The sequence below is a fragment of the Brassica napus genome, chromosome C5, assembly GCF_020379485.1.
Source record: "Brassica napus cultivar Da-Ae chromosome C5, Da-Ae, whole genome shotgun sequence".
Lineage (NCBI taxonomy): Eukaryota > Viridiplantae > Streptophyta > Magnoliopsida > Brassicales > Brassicaceae > Brassica > Brassica napus.
In genome coordinates this window covers 14,417,441-14,432,226 of record NC_063448.1, presented here as the reverse complement: position 1 = coordinate 14,432,226, position 14,786 = coordinate 14,417,441, and positions in this window count along the sequence as shown.

Sequence of the window (14,786 nt, the reverse complement as noted above, 5' to 3'; positions counted from 1 at the left end):
ATTATCTATATTATTATTTATGAAATGATTTTGCTTATTTGTCATTTTTTCCATGATTTTAGGTAATTTTCCTTACTTGTAATGTTTTAATTATGTTTAAGTTGGGTCATTAATTTATTAATAGTTTTTTTCTGAGTCAATAATTTATTAATTTAAATAATATAACTATGAAATTTGTAACCATGTAGATAATTATTTTGATATTGCTTATCTGTCATATTCTCCATGATTTTAGTTACTTTTGCTTAATTGTCATCTTTTTATTAGATTATAGTATAGTCATTAAATTATTATTAATTTTTAGCTATATTATACTTTATCGTTTAATGATAATATAGATAATGTATAAGTGATATTTATCTTAGTCTATCTTGTATTATAGTTATAGTGGTATGTAAATGCTAATGCAAAGAATTATGATGCCGACTTTATCTTAGTATACATCTTAATAATGTATTATAATTATTTGCCAACTCTATGCTATGATAGTATATATTCTCATACACACAAAACTTACAAAACTTCAGTATTAAATAATATGAAATACTTTCAAATGTTGTCTTTTTGAAAAAGAACCTCATTTCACTTTTTCTTATTAGAGTTATTGAGTCGGCTAAAGATTACTATAAAATTAGAGTAAAGGTGCTGATACTTTAAAATCAGGAAAAAAGCAAAATTTGTTTCAATTGAATTGGTATTGATGCCGTTGTACATATATTAATTTATTTCATTTTTGATTCACATTAATTATATGATTTGGTGTTAGTCACTTATTTGAAATTTAATTTGTAGGGAACTAGGACTCATGCTTCTATTGAAAAAAATTCTTTTGGCAACTTGTTTTTTGGTAATTTTCTATATACGTTATCTCAACGGGATTTTTTTATTCTGCATAATTTCACTTTCGGTGATTATACCATAAAATATAAAAAGACTCCTTTGCTTTTTAAGATAAATTTTTATATAACAACCAAAATCATACCATGTGATGATTTTCTAAAAGAGTCAACAAATAATGATTTCAAAGAATTTAAAGAAATATAGGGACGTCAATATGAAAATGAATTTTTTAGTCGATATATTTTCTATATCATATTTTATTTTTATTGATGTGTCTTACTTATGATATGTTTGTTCACGAGTTCTTCTTTCTAATATTGTGTGTTTTAGATATTATTGGCGAAGTTGTGAATGTTGAACCTTTGAAATATCTCATTGCAAAATAAAGATCATTAACTAAGTTAGAATTAACTATTCTGACACAATGTAAATTTTTTCAGAGTTTAATTTAATTAATATTGTTCTATTATATTGACATGACACCAATTTAAATTTTTAATATTTAGTGATACATGTTTAACATGTACATTGGGTCTTGTATGCAAACCAAGTATCAGATTTCTTTAAACTGATCATCAAAATCACGGTGATATGTATTATTGAGTTTTATTCAACTTCTCTCCATAGTTCTATGTGGCCAAGAACATATACTAATAAAATAAGGGCTTTTTGCAAAAGTGACTCAAAACTTGGAGTCAAACAGAAAACTAACCTTTTCTTTTGACTCTTTTTTTTTTTGAGATTTTAACCCTACATCTGCATTTTATCTACGAAAATGCCATTAACATTTTTTTTTTTTTTTTTCGAAAATGGCTTCTTTACTGTCTCAACCTCATCTTCTTCAATTATTTACAATATTGCCACTGCAATGAATAGTGGCAACAACCTTGTACGAACTGTTTGGAGCTTTTAATGCCCTTTAATGCACGTAAATCTCTTTACACTCTCTCTGTTTCAATTGTTATGAACTAAAAACAACATTTCTTTCACTTTCTCTCTATATTCATCCAAAAAACTCAAGCTTTTGATTCAAAATATGGGCTATGGTTGACAGAGCCATATTTCTTTCGTTTTGACTTACGGTTGCTTTCGTTTGAGGTTCTGGGTGGTTGGAGAAGACCCTGTGTGCAAACGAAGTCATCTCACCTAGTTTAAGGTACGAATTTGAATTTTTTTTCAAGATCTGTTCGCGTAGAAGACTTACTAGTAAGTCATCTGTATGTAGAAGACTTACTGATGAGTCTTCTGGTCAAACGGACGACTTAAATTAAGTCGTCCAGCTTTGTTTGTTAAAAAAAAACACTCCAGACGACTTATATATAAGTCGTCTACGAGAAACGGGCTAGTTTTGCATTTGACCGAATCGTGTCAGATCTTTGACTATTTCTGGACGACTTATAATTCAGTCGTCTCTGGGAAAGTTAAAATTTCAATATTTTATGAAAACTTGACGACTTACGTGTAAGTCGTCCTAGGTTAGTTTTGTAATTGAAAAATAAAACTTGAAATTTAACTTTCTCCAGACGACTTAGATGAAAGTCGTCCAGCTAAACGACTTAATTTAAGGTCGTCCGGGATAAGCAAGGTTTGACCAGAAAATTGGGAAAAATTCTGGACGACTTTGCTTTCCCCGGACGACTTTAAATTAAGTCTTCTGGAGGGACGACTTTATATTAAGTCGTCTGGTTAAAGTTAAATTATGAAGTTTTATTTTTCAATTACAAAACTAACCTAGGACGACTTACACGTAAGTCGTCAAGTTTTCATAAAATATTGAAATTTTAACTTTCCCAGAGACGACTGAATTATAAGTCGTCCAGAAATAGTCAAAGATCTGACACGATTCGGTCAAATGCAAAACTAGCCCGTTTCTCGTAGACGACTTATATATAAGTCGTCTGAAGTTTTTTTTTTAACAAACAAAGCCGGACGACTTAGAATTAAGTCGTCCCTTTTAATTTTCAATTGCAAAAGTGACCTCTTTAGACGACTTACCTTTAAGTCTTCTGGACGACTTCATTTTCTCTATGTTTACTAATGTGTTTTATTTTGAATATTTGCAGATGATTTTTCAGTTACATGCAGTGTATGGAGAATGGTTGTTGAGAGATTTCCGTTGGGATTTTGTGGTTGATGATCTCAAAGGAGCAAGATTGTTTTTATTGAATGAAGATTCAACACATGCTGAACTTGTTGCAATGGCTCAAGAAGATTATAACCTGGACATGAGAACAGTGAGTGTGGAGATTAGCTACTCATTACCAGCAGAAATGATGATGGCTCCAGGCAGTCTTCCCATTCATGTTACAAGTGATAGACAAGTTCGAAACTTGCTGGAGATACTCAAAACCCATAGAGTATGTCTTTGTGTATCAAGCCGCAGCAAGGTCGAAACGGTTTCAGAGAAAAGGGATATTGATGAAGCTGGTGAATGGGAAAAAGATGTTGGTGATAATGATGAAGCTGGTGAATGGGAAGAAGATGTTGGTGATGATGATGAAGATGTTGGTGATAATGAGTTTGTTGAAGATGAAAATCAAGATGGGGAGGAGGAAAATGGGGAGGAGGATGCTGATAATTCTATTGTTGGTGAAACGGATCAGAATGGTGGGGATTACAGTCTTTATGGAAAGGTTCCAGATGAGGACGAGGAAGATGATGATAATATTTGTTTTGAAGAAATCCAAAAGACATATGCTAAGACAAATGCTATTGAAGGAGGAAAATCGAATGGTACCAGTATCTATGTCAACCAGAGTTTTGTTAGCAAGGGTGCACTGCTTTCAGAGCTGCGGTTGGCAGCAGTGAGGGGTAAGTTTTCTTTCAGATTATACAAATCAACGAAAACTCTCGTTGTGGCAACATGTCGGGTTAGCTATTGTGGATGGAAGGTCAGAGCGAGTGTCAAACATGGGACAAACACGTTTTGGGTAACAAAGTATGTGGAAAAACATTTATGCTCAGCGGGAGACCGAATCGCTCAGCGGAGACACTGTACTCCGAAGTATGTAGGTAGTCTTTTCATTGATCGTGTTGGAATCATTGATGGGATAACTCCGCAGCATATCACTGATGCAATGAGGAACATGTTTGGCATGGCGCTTGATTACACCACTTCATACAGAGCACTGTTATATGCACAAAGATTGGTGAGAGGATCAGCAGAAGAAGGGTATTCGCGTCTGGCATCATATCTCGAGCAAATCTCCATTGCAAATCCTGATTCTATCACGGCGATAGAACTTGATTCTATGAAAAGATTTAAGTATCTATTTCTCTCTTTTGGAGCTTCTATCAAAGGTTTTAAGTATCAGAGAAGGGTCATTGTGGTGGATGGAACTCACCTAAGTGGAAAGTATGGAGGAACTATGTTAGTTGCAGCCGCACAAGATGGCAATTTTCAGATATTCCCATTGGCTTTTGGGATCGTGGATGAGGAAGATATACCTTCTTGGGAATGGTTTTTCACAAAATTGGCTAGTTGTATATCTCATGACAAGCCTCTGGTGATAGTCTCCGACCGGCACAAGGCCATTAAAAGTGCGTGTGATAAGGTGTTTCCTTGGGCAACCCGAGGAATATGTTATTATCACCTTCAAGATAACATTGTCAAAAAGTTTAAAGGGAAACATCTCATGTACTTGGTGAAAGGGGCTGCTTATGCTCACACGGTTTACGATTTTGACCGGTACATGGCTGAGATACGGAGTGCAAACCCGGAACTTGCAACGTATTTGGAGAAAGCCGACGTCAGGCTATGGTCAAGGGTTTATTGTAAGGGGAACAGGTTCAACATAAAAACAAGCAACATTGCTGAATCTATTAATTCCGCACTGAAGCGAGCAAGAGGATTTCCGATTACGTTCCTGCTGGAGTTCATAAGGCAGAAGTTAGGAAAATGGTATTGGAAAAGGAGACAAGATGCTTTGAGTCTCACAACTGAACATAGCGGGGGTGTTGAATACTTGCTTGCTGTTCGAGAAGAGATAGCGGATACGATGACGGTCGAACCAATTGATGGATGGCATTTCTTTGTCAAAGGTGGCAAAATGGACTGTGTGGTTGATTTGGAACATGCAAAGTGTGATTGTGGTGTCTATGGAGTGGAGAAAATACCTTGCTCTCATGCTATAGCTGCTGGAACACATGCTGGTTTGCATATCTCCACACTTGTATGTCCACTGTACTCAAAGAATTATCTGTATGCAGGATACTCAGAGAATATATATCCTATCGTGTCACAACATATTGAGGAACGAGAATGCTTTCCTCCAGAACTAAAGCGTGGTCGGGGGAGACCGAAGAAATCAAGATGGCAATCTTGGTTGGAGCTATCTAGGATGAGAGGACACAAACCCAGGAAGAAACACAGGGCACGGAGATGCTCAAACTGCAAGGAAACTGGCCATACGAAACCACAATGTACACAACCAGTTGACTAGTTGTCCAGCTGGAAAACCTTCCAGACGACTTATTTGTAAGTCGTCCAGTTGAAAACCTACCAGACGACTTAATTATAAGTCGTCCAAGCCTTCCAGACAACTTATTTCTTCCTTCAATTGTATTTTATTTTTAGACGACCTTCTACTAAGTCGTCCAGTGTATTTTATTTTTAGAAGTCCAGTGTAAGTCGTCCAGTGTATTTTATTTTTAGAAGTCCAGTGTAAGTCGTCCAGTTGGAAAACCTTCCAGACGACTTATAATAAGTCGTCCAAACCTTCTAGACGACTTATTTGTAAGTCGTCCAGTTGGAAAACCTTCCAGACGACTTATAATAAGTCGTCCAAACCTTCTAGACGACTTATTTGTAAGTCGTCCAGTTGGAAAACCTTCCAGACGACTTATTTCTTCCAGACAACTTATATATTTACAAATCTATACAAAGACAAGTTGAAATACAAATACTTCGCTCGTTAAAAAATCATGTTCAAATACAAAGACATGTTCAAATACAAAGACAAGTTCAAAATCATACATGCCCACGAACTTATCACCATCCACATTTTCTTTCAGATGCTGATCAACAAGCTCCTTCCATATATCCACCGCCATATTATCCCTCATTTTCTTCGCGTTGCACCTAGCAAAGTCTTTAGGGTCAAAGGAGACCCCGAGAGCATGACATTCAATGTACTTTACAGCGTACACGCCACAATCACCATTGTTGGCCGTGGGTACACCTTTCAGCGGTCTCTCATATGTGTATGGCTCCAACCCGTATTTGACCCGTATTTCGTCGGTGGCTGCGCACTCAACAAGCAGATAAGGGACCATCTGGAGAAAAGGCTCCATTATCGCATCCCATGCGTCTGGTACACTAGATGAAGGTATGCTGTCCCAGACGACTATGTGCCTCTTAGGGATCGATATCCAAATAGCAACCCAATGCTTGTCGTTCAAGTTCACTGGCGCATAGATATCATCAATGTCCTCCCCCCACTTCTTGTTTGATTGGCAAAATGAAGGTATTGATCCGTCATAAAAATTCGACGCCCCACCAGGTAGAACTCTTCCTAAACCTTTGTGATCAGGTTCCGATGTTTTGAAGAGCTGATACTGCTCTCTCCAAGACTGGGAAAAGTTGTGATCCAGGAAGCACATTCGCTCGCTCCTGAAAGCTTGTGGGTTCTCCTGATACCTCTGCCTTAGCACATTAATCCAAGCATCTATATGCTGCATATTAAATATAACAAGTTAGAAGTTACCAGACGACTTAAATATAAGTCGTCTACGTGGTCGTCCAAGTAGACGACTTTCCAGACGATTTATCTTTAAGTCGTCTGGAAAGTAGTCTACTTGGACGACTTTGTAGACGACTTAAATCGTGTGCAGAAGACTTACGCAGTCTTCCAGCCATCCTCTGGCTGTCCGGAGGAAGTGGTACCACCTTGTTGGTGATGTACGTGGTTTGTCCTCGGTCTTAGTTAAATAATGACTGCAAACAAAAAAGCAATCAGTTTTGGACGACTAAATCAAGCTATTATGGGTAAAGCAATCACTTACGGATCAGTTTTCAACCAATCAGCGAGTTCCTTCAACTTATCTTTGTTTACTGGCGGAAATGGATTATAGGCTGCCACTTTATCTTTTTTTTTCTCTGCCGTATAAGGAGATCTCACAGTGGGAGCAGGTTTCTTCGCTCGTTTACTCTTTGCACGCTTGTCCAATACAACCAGGCTCGGTTCTGAAACTGGATCGCTTGGCTCGGTGGAAGCGAGGCTCGGTTGTTGATCGGTGGAAGCGAGGCTCGGTTGGTGATCGGTGGAAGTGACAGCAACAATCTCTTTGGAGGTGACACCATCTGCTTTATCCTCCGGCAAGATCTTATTTACCGAGTTCGCCTCGGTTGCTGTATCCTCCGGCAACCATCTCTGCAATAAAAGTTGCACACAAGTTAACCCTGGACGACTTAAATAAAAGTTGTCTGGACGACTAGTTGACCCTGGACGACTTAAAATTAAGTCTTCCGTGGTCAACTAGTCGTCCAGACAACTTACGTTTAAGTCGTCCAGGGTCAACTAGTCGTCCAGACAACTTTTACAGTCGTCTGGACAACTAGTTAACCCTGGATTTGATACTAACCTCTTTGATTTGAGGAGGCTGTTTCTTTTGAGGAGGAGGCTGTTTCTTTTGAGGAGGAGGAGGCTGCTGCTGTTTCTTTTGAGGAGGAGGAGGCTGCTGTTTGGTTTGATGAGGAGGAGGCTGGTTACTAACCACGGTTTCATTGGCATGAGGGGTAGCCTGTTTGTTTCTACCCCCGGTTTCTTTGGCAAGAGGGGTAGGCTGTTTATCTTGAGGGGTAGCCTGATTGGTTAGAGGTGGAGGGGTAGCCTGATTGGTGACACCAACCTTCTTCTCCACAGCTTCCAATCTATCGGACAACTTCCTAAACTCCCTCATGCACTTATTAAACCCTTTTTTCATGCAGTCAGCTACGCCCTTGAACATAATTTCCAACTCCTCTCTGGTCACCCCTCTAGCCTCTTCTCTAGCCTCTTCACTAGCCACTTTAGGAGCCTCTTTACGAGCTTTCTTCCGAGGTCTTGGATTGTCTTCCTCCTCCTCCTCCTCCTCCTCCAACACAACCATCTCTTTGGCCTTCTTCGATGGAGTCACAACCTTAGGTTTTGTATTGACCTTAGTACCAGTGACTTCCCAGCAATCCATGGTCCACTTCCACGGTCTCCGCTCATACATGACTTTAATGATGTTCTCCGCGGGCAGGTCCTCAACCTCAGAGTCCCATTTTGGCCACATTTCACTAATGTCCTTCTCAACAAAGTTGATCACGCGGGTCTGCAGTAAATAGAAGAATCGAGTTAGATATTTGAAAAAAAATACTAAATAGACGACTTAATTATAAGTCGTCTACTAAGTCGTCCAGCTGGAAGACCTTCCAGACGACTTATAATAAGTCGTCTAATAAGTCGTCCAGATGGAAGACTTTCCAGACGACTTAATTAAGTCGTCCGATAAGTCGTCCAGCTGGGAAGACTTTCCAGACGACTTAATTAAGTCGTCCGATAAGTCGTCCAGCTGGACGACCTTCCAGACGACTTATATAAGTCGTCTGCGCAGTCTTTTGGATTGAAGTAAATACCTGACTCAAGATAGCAGCTTTCATTGATCTGCGGCCTCTGCTGCCCTCGTAAGCCAGTATCGGTGGAGACGGACTGTCTGCTCTGGGACCACCAATACTAGCACCCAATTCCGGCATAGCTGTGTACGTCCAGACCTGAAGAACTTGTATAAACCCATCCACGGTGTAACAGCCAGCAATTTCTTTGTTCCACAAAGAGTCCATCAGCACCTTAAACGCGACTCTCCCCCATGGATAATTCTCAAACCGTTCTAAATCCATCACTAGCCTTGCCAGAGTAGATCGTGTAGCGGTTGAAAACTTTCTCCCTTCAATGAATCCAGTGAAGATGGAGAGGTACGCGAGCCGCTTGCGATCTTCCCTGGACCAATCCCCGCATCTCTTCAGTGCTGCTATTATCTGATCAGTAGTTGGCCCAGCTTCCAGATGAACTCCCAGCATCCCCCAGAAAGAAACCATCTCTGGGGTAACGTCACATTTTGGTGTCTCAAGGTCCTCGATGTACTCGCAGTTTAGACCAGTGAGGTTTTCAAACTCTAACAGTGAAAACCTCAAAGGTTCTGGACCAACGAGAGACCACATCTCATACTTCTTCTTAATGTCCAGCTTGAAACTGAGCATGTAGTGAACCAGCCTTGAAGCCCAACCAAATCCCTGCTCCTTGAACTTGATGAAAACTCCCAAACTCGACTCCTTGAGCTCTTCAAATTCGTCATCAGTAAGAGCTTTCCTAAGAGCAGTATGCAACTTGCTGTTATCCGTATGATACGAAATGCTATTGTGGGCTTCTGGCTCTTCCCCTGATGTGTATAACCTACGGGGGAGTTCTGGAATATCCATCCTTTTTGTCTGCAAAATAATCAAAGACAACAATATAAGTCCAGACGACTTAGTAGACGACTTAAATTTAAGTCGTCTGGAAAGTCTTCCAAATGGACGACTTATATTTAAGTCATCTACTAAGTCGTCCAGTTGGAAGACTTTCCAGACGACTTAAATTACTTACAAGTCTTCCAGTCGCAGAAGGAGTTGGAGTACTCGTCATTGCGGTTATAGATCTGAAAAAATAAACGTGAAACGGTGAGAATGAGTAAATTGATAGAGACAACGTTTTATGTTCATCTTTTCCTCGAGATTGATGACTTAGCGGCGTTAGGGTTTACAGAGAAACGGCGCTAAGGTTTACAGAGAAGAAGCGGCGGCGCTAGGGTTTAGAAGAAGCGGCGGCGCTAGTGTTTAGAGGAAGCGGCGGTGAGAACGTTGGTGACCACGGTGGCGAGGGCGACGGTTTGTTCGGAAATAGTGGAAGCGGCGGCGCTAGGGTTTAGAGGAATCGGCGGCGCTAGGGTTTAGAGGAATCGGCGGCGCTAGGGTTAGAAGAAGCTGCGGCGACAACGGTGAGAATGAAGTGAGATAGATAGCCGACGTTGAGAACGATGGTTTGTTCGGAAATCGTGGGAATTCGAAATCGCCTTTGAGAGAGAACTGTTAGGGTTTCTGAATTTCGCGAAAAATGAAACAAAAAAAAAAAAATCACCTTATATATTGGGTAAATAATCCGGTTAGCTTTAAAAGTACATTGGTAAACTTTAAGGTTTGGTCCGGTTTAGACGACTTATTCTGGCTGATAATGTACAACAGACGACTTAATATTTAGTCGTCTGTTTTCAGACGACAAAATATTAAGTCGTCCTAGACCCTAAAATGAACCCCTAAACTAAAATGACTAGATTAACTAACTAACCACGTTATAAAATCAAATTATACTTAAATAGTGTTTACTATACACAGAAATGAACACGCATAAGTAATTTTAAAAATTTTCAAAAACGGTTTTAATGCTTTCCAAAATCTAACCCTAAGAACACATACAATACTACAACATATGTTGATGAAACATAAACTAAAGAATATCATGACTCACTACTTTCACTCATCTATGCTGAAAACAATTGAAATTTGTTATATCTTAATTTATACCTCCTAAGACATATGTTAATTACATAATTCCCATTTTTCACTTATCAAAATATTTTTTACAAATTTTTTAAATTATGTTTAAGACTAACTGTCCAGACAACTTTCAGTTAAGTCGTCTAAACAGACGACTTGCGAGGGGTAGATACGTAAAAAAAATTCCGTTTTTTTGTTTGGTCACAAGAGGATAGTTGTAATTTCAATAGCCTTTTAGGTTACTTTTGCCTTTGACCCAAATTGGGGTATTGTTTTGGGTTTGACTCCAAGTTTTGAGTCACACTTGGCAATTCTCCCATAAAATAAAGATTTTTTTTAAAATTAGACTCTTTAATATTAAAAGAAACTCATTTAAATTGAGATTCAATTTTCTAAATATAAGAAAAAAAATTCACATAATAAATAATTGAAATTTGGTTAAAAAGACAGAAAAACACATAAATTAATATTTTTTATCTAATTAAATACATTAGCATAAATATAAAAATAATATTAAATTAAAATTATTAAAATATATATTAACTCGAGCCCACACCTAGTTCTATATATAAAAGCCGTGGTAACATAGTTCTTTTAGAAATGGAAGAAGGTGATAATAAAAAACTATTCTCCATAAACTGGTCACTCGATTAATATATTGTATTTGGTTTCATAAACCAACTGAAGAAACGCCAAATTTTTCTTTAAACTCAACACCAAAATTTTTGCCAACAAGAAAAACTCAACGCCAATCAAGATTCAAGACTGTTGTTTCTTTGATGATTGAGAAGAAAATTGCAAAACCTTTTATTTTTTCAAAAGAAATCTTATGCTTTAAAGCAGAGAGAATTTAAGCGGGTGAAGAGAGGAAAAGCTTAGACCATCTCTAATGAAACACTATTATTTTCTCTATATTTTACACTAAAATAGAGTAATTCTATTATAGAGTTGGATTTGCTGCAATGGTTCATTCTATAATAGAGCTACACTATAATAGAATAAAATATAGAGGAATGTTGCTTTTTTACTCTATATTTGGAGTAAAAAAACAGCATTTTTCTATATTTCACTCTATTATAGAGTAAATCATTGGAGCAAATTTAACTCTATAATAGAATTACTCTATTTTAGTGGAATTACTCTATTTTAGTGTAAAATATAGAGTAAAATAGTGTTCAAGTGGAGATGCTCTTAGACACACAGAAAAACTTATTCCATTCACGAAAATATAAACCTTGAATATTTATTGTATTTCGTTTATGTTAAATATTAAAATTTTCTTCCATGAGAAAATAATTTTTTTTCTTTTCAAAAAAAAAGGAGAAACCCAACTTTTGTTGATTGGATTTGGATCTCTCGTTTTCAAGGAAATCTGCTCCATCATGAAATCTACAGTATATATTGTCATGTCCTTGCATAAAAAGTAAACCTAACTTTTTTATGCAAAAAAAAAAAAAAACTTGTTGTATCATCACCAATTGCTTCATAGCTTTAAATGTGTGGATTACAGATTTTATAAGTGGGTTAGGAAATTTCACACCTTTGGTAGAAACATTTTTTTCTCTGAGTCCGACATTGGATTTGATATTACATAACTTGAATCTATGTATTTTACTAGTATTTTATTTGGAAGTGTTCCCTACTTTAATTAAGTACTGAGTAGTGTATTGGTATCATCAATTATTATAAGAAACAAAAAGTATTTGATATCATCAATTAAAGTTCCCGCTCCGTGGAAATTACGGAGGGCGTTGATCGTGTGTTAGAGAATATGAACTAGTTATTAAATCACGGCAGTATTATTCCAGCAATTTTATTCCAACACTGGATTTGTTATAATACTGCCGTGATTAATATGCCATCACGTTTTTTGGGTCTATAATATTGTTATGGTATAAACCCAGAGCCGTGCGAAGGTTTAATGGGGCCTGAGGCGAATATAAAAATGGGGCCCTTTTATAAAATTTTTTTTATCATAGTACAATATATATTTGAAAAAAAAATATTAAGACAATAACTTTAAAAAACTAAAACAAAATTTTTCTTCCCTCTTTTTCAATAAACTCTTTAATCAAATTATCATAATCTAGATTCCTAACTAATTCTCTCTCGATCGATATAATTGCTAGACCATTTAATCTTTCTTGTGACATGGTTGATCGAAGATAAGACTTTATTAGCTTTAACTTGGAAAAGCTTCTTTCAGCAGTGGCGACAGAAACTGGAATCGTCAAGATTGGTATATAAAGCTGCACTTTTTCCTTTTTATTTAGGAGTTTGACATATAAAACATATATTCATTTTTTCAATTTGGAAAATTGACAATAAAATAAAATACTCATTTTTTTAAAAAGCAATGTAGAAAATTGAACTTGTATTGAATAATAAATGGCAAACTTAAACCAATATACTACTAATAATTTTTGGAAATTTGGGGCCCTAAAAAAACTATATATTTTGGGGGCCCTAGGCGAAAGCCTTTTTGGATACACTTGAAGCACGGCTCTGTATAAACCCATGTTCGAAAACGCGGCCGTTTAAGCGTTGTTCGGAGGTTGATCGCGGCGATTATGTCCAAATCGGTGTAGCCAGGCGTTGACCAGCGTAAGACCGCCTAATTTCCGCGTTGACCGCCTAATCTCGCGTTGACCGCTTAATCTCGCGTTGACCGCCTAAGTTTTTTTTTTTCCATCCGTGTAAGTTAAAACACGATTAATTATTTTTTTACTCATTATTGAAAGATTTTCTGTAATTATTCATTACTAAATAATTATAATTAGCTATCAAACCCAAAACAAACACATATATACTACATTTAGAGATTTTTTCGTATCAAACCCACCATTTACGAATCAAAAAGAGACTGTTTAAAATTATATATAAAAAATTATATAATTATGTCTAAGAACTTATATCATTATGTTTAAAATTAGCTAAATATACTATAAATATATTAAATTGTATTTAAAAGTAGGCTCCGCGTAATCTGCGAGTACTCCCCGATTTTCGATAACTCGATAGGTCCGGAGTTATCGCCGGACTAGCGCCTAGCATAGTTCCGAACATGGATACAAACTATACAAACGAAATGGAAGAAAATACGAACTAGTTATTAATAAATATAATTAATATGCCATCAAATTTTTTAATTTATACGATTGAGTTATTATACGAACTATACAAACGAAAATGAAGGAAATAAAACATGAACTAAATATATAAAGACCGCTGCTATCCACTAATTTTTTTGTTTGGAGTCTTGCTTTTAAAGTCAAAAATGTTCTCCTTCGGAGCTAAGGTTCAATTATTTTATAACCTTTTATTTTCCCGTTTCACGCACCAGATTTTCATGGACACAAATCTTTTGCCACCAAAGTCTTCTCCTATCTATTTCTAAGAATCATCCTTTCTTTGAAGTGTTATCAACATTCTGCGATAAGCCGACAGCTTAGGACTGGTTTCTCTACCGCGTCATTCTCCATTGGCGCTAATTTCGACCATAATATTCGTGAAAGAGATTAATGCCCATTAATATATGGGCCTACGGAAGAGAAGATAAAAAAAAAAACTAGTAAAATGTAGTAATAAATAAATTAAAGGGCTTTTTGCAAAAGTGACTCAAAACTTGGAGTCAAACAGAAAACTAACCTTTTCTTTTGACTCATTTTTTTTTTGAGATTCTAACCCCACACCTGCATTTTATCTACGAAAATGCCATTAACATTTTTTTTTTTTTTTTCAAAAATGGCTTCTTTACTGTCTCAACCTCATCTTCTTCAAGTATTTACAATATTGCCACTGCAATGAATAGTGGCAACAACCTTGTACGAACTGTTTGGAGCTTTTATTGCCCTTTAATGCACGTAAATCTCTTTACACTCTCTCTGTTTCAATTGTTATGAACTAAAAACAACATTTCTTTCACTTTCTCTCTATATTCATCCAAAAAACTCAAGCTTTTGATTCAAAATATGGGCTATGGTTGACAGAGCCATATTTCTTTCGTTTTGACTTACGGTTGCTTTCGTTTGAGGTTCTGGGTGGTTGGAGAAGACCTTGTGTGCAAACAAAGTCATCTCACCTAGTTTAAGGTACGAATTTGAATTTTTTTTCAAGATCTGTTCGCGTAGAAGACTTACTAGTAAGTCATCTGTATGTAGAAGACTTACTGATGAGTCTTCTGGTCAAACGGACGACTTAAATTAAGTCGTCCAGCTTTGTTTGTTAAAAAAAAACACTCCAGACGACTTATATATACGTCGTCTACGAGAAACGGGCTAGTTTTGCATTTGACCGAATCGTGTCAGATCTTTGACTATTTCTGGACGACTTATAATTCAGTCGTCTCTGGGAAAGTTAAAATTTCAATATTTTATGAAAACTTGACGACTTA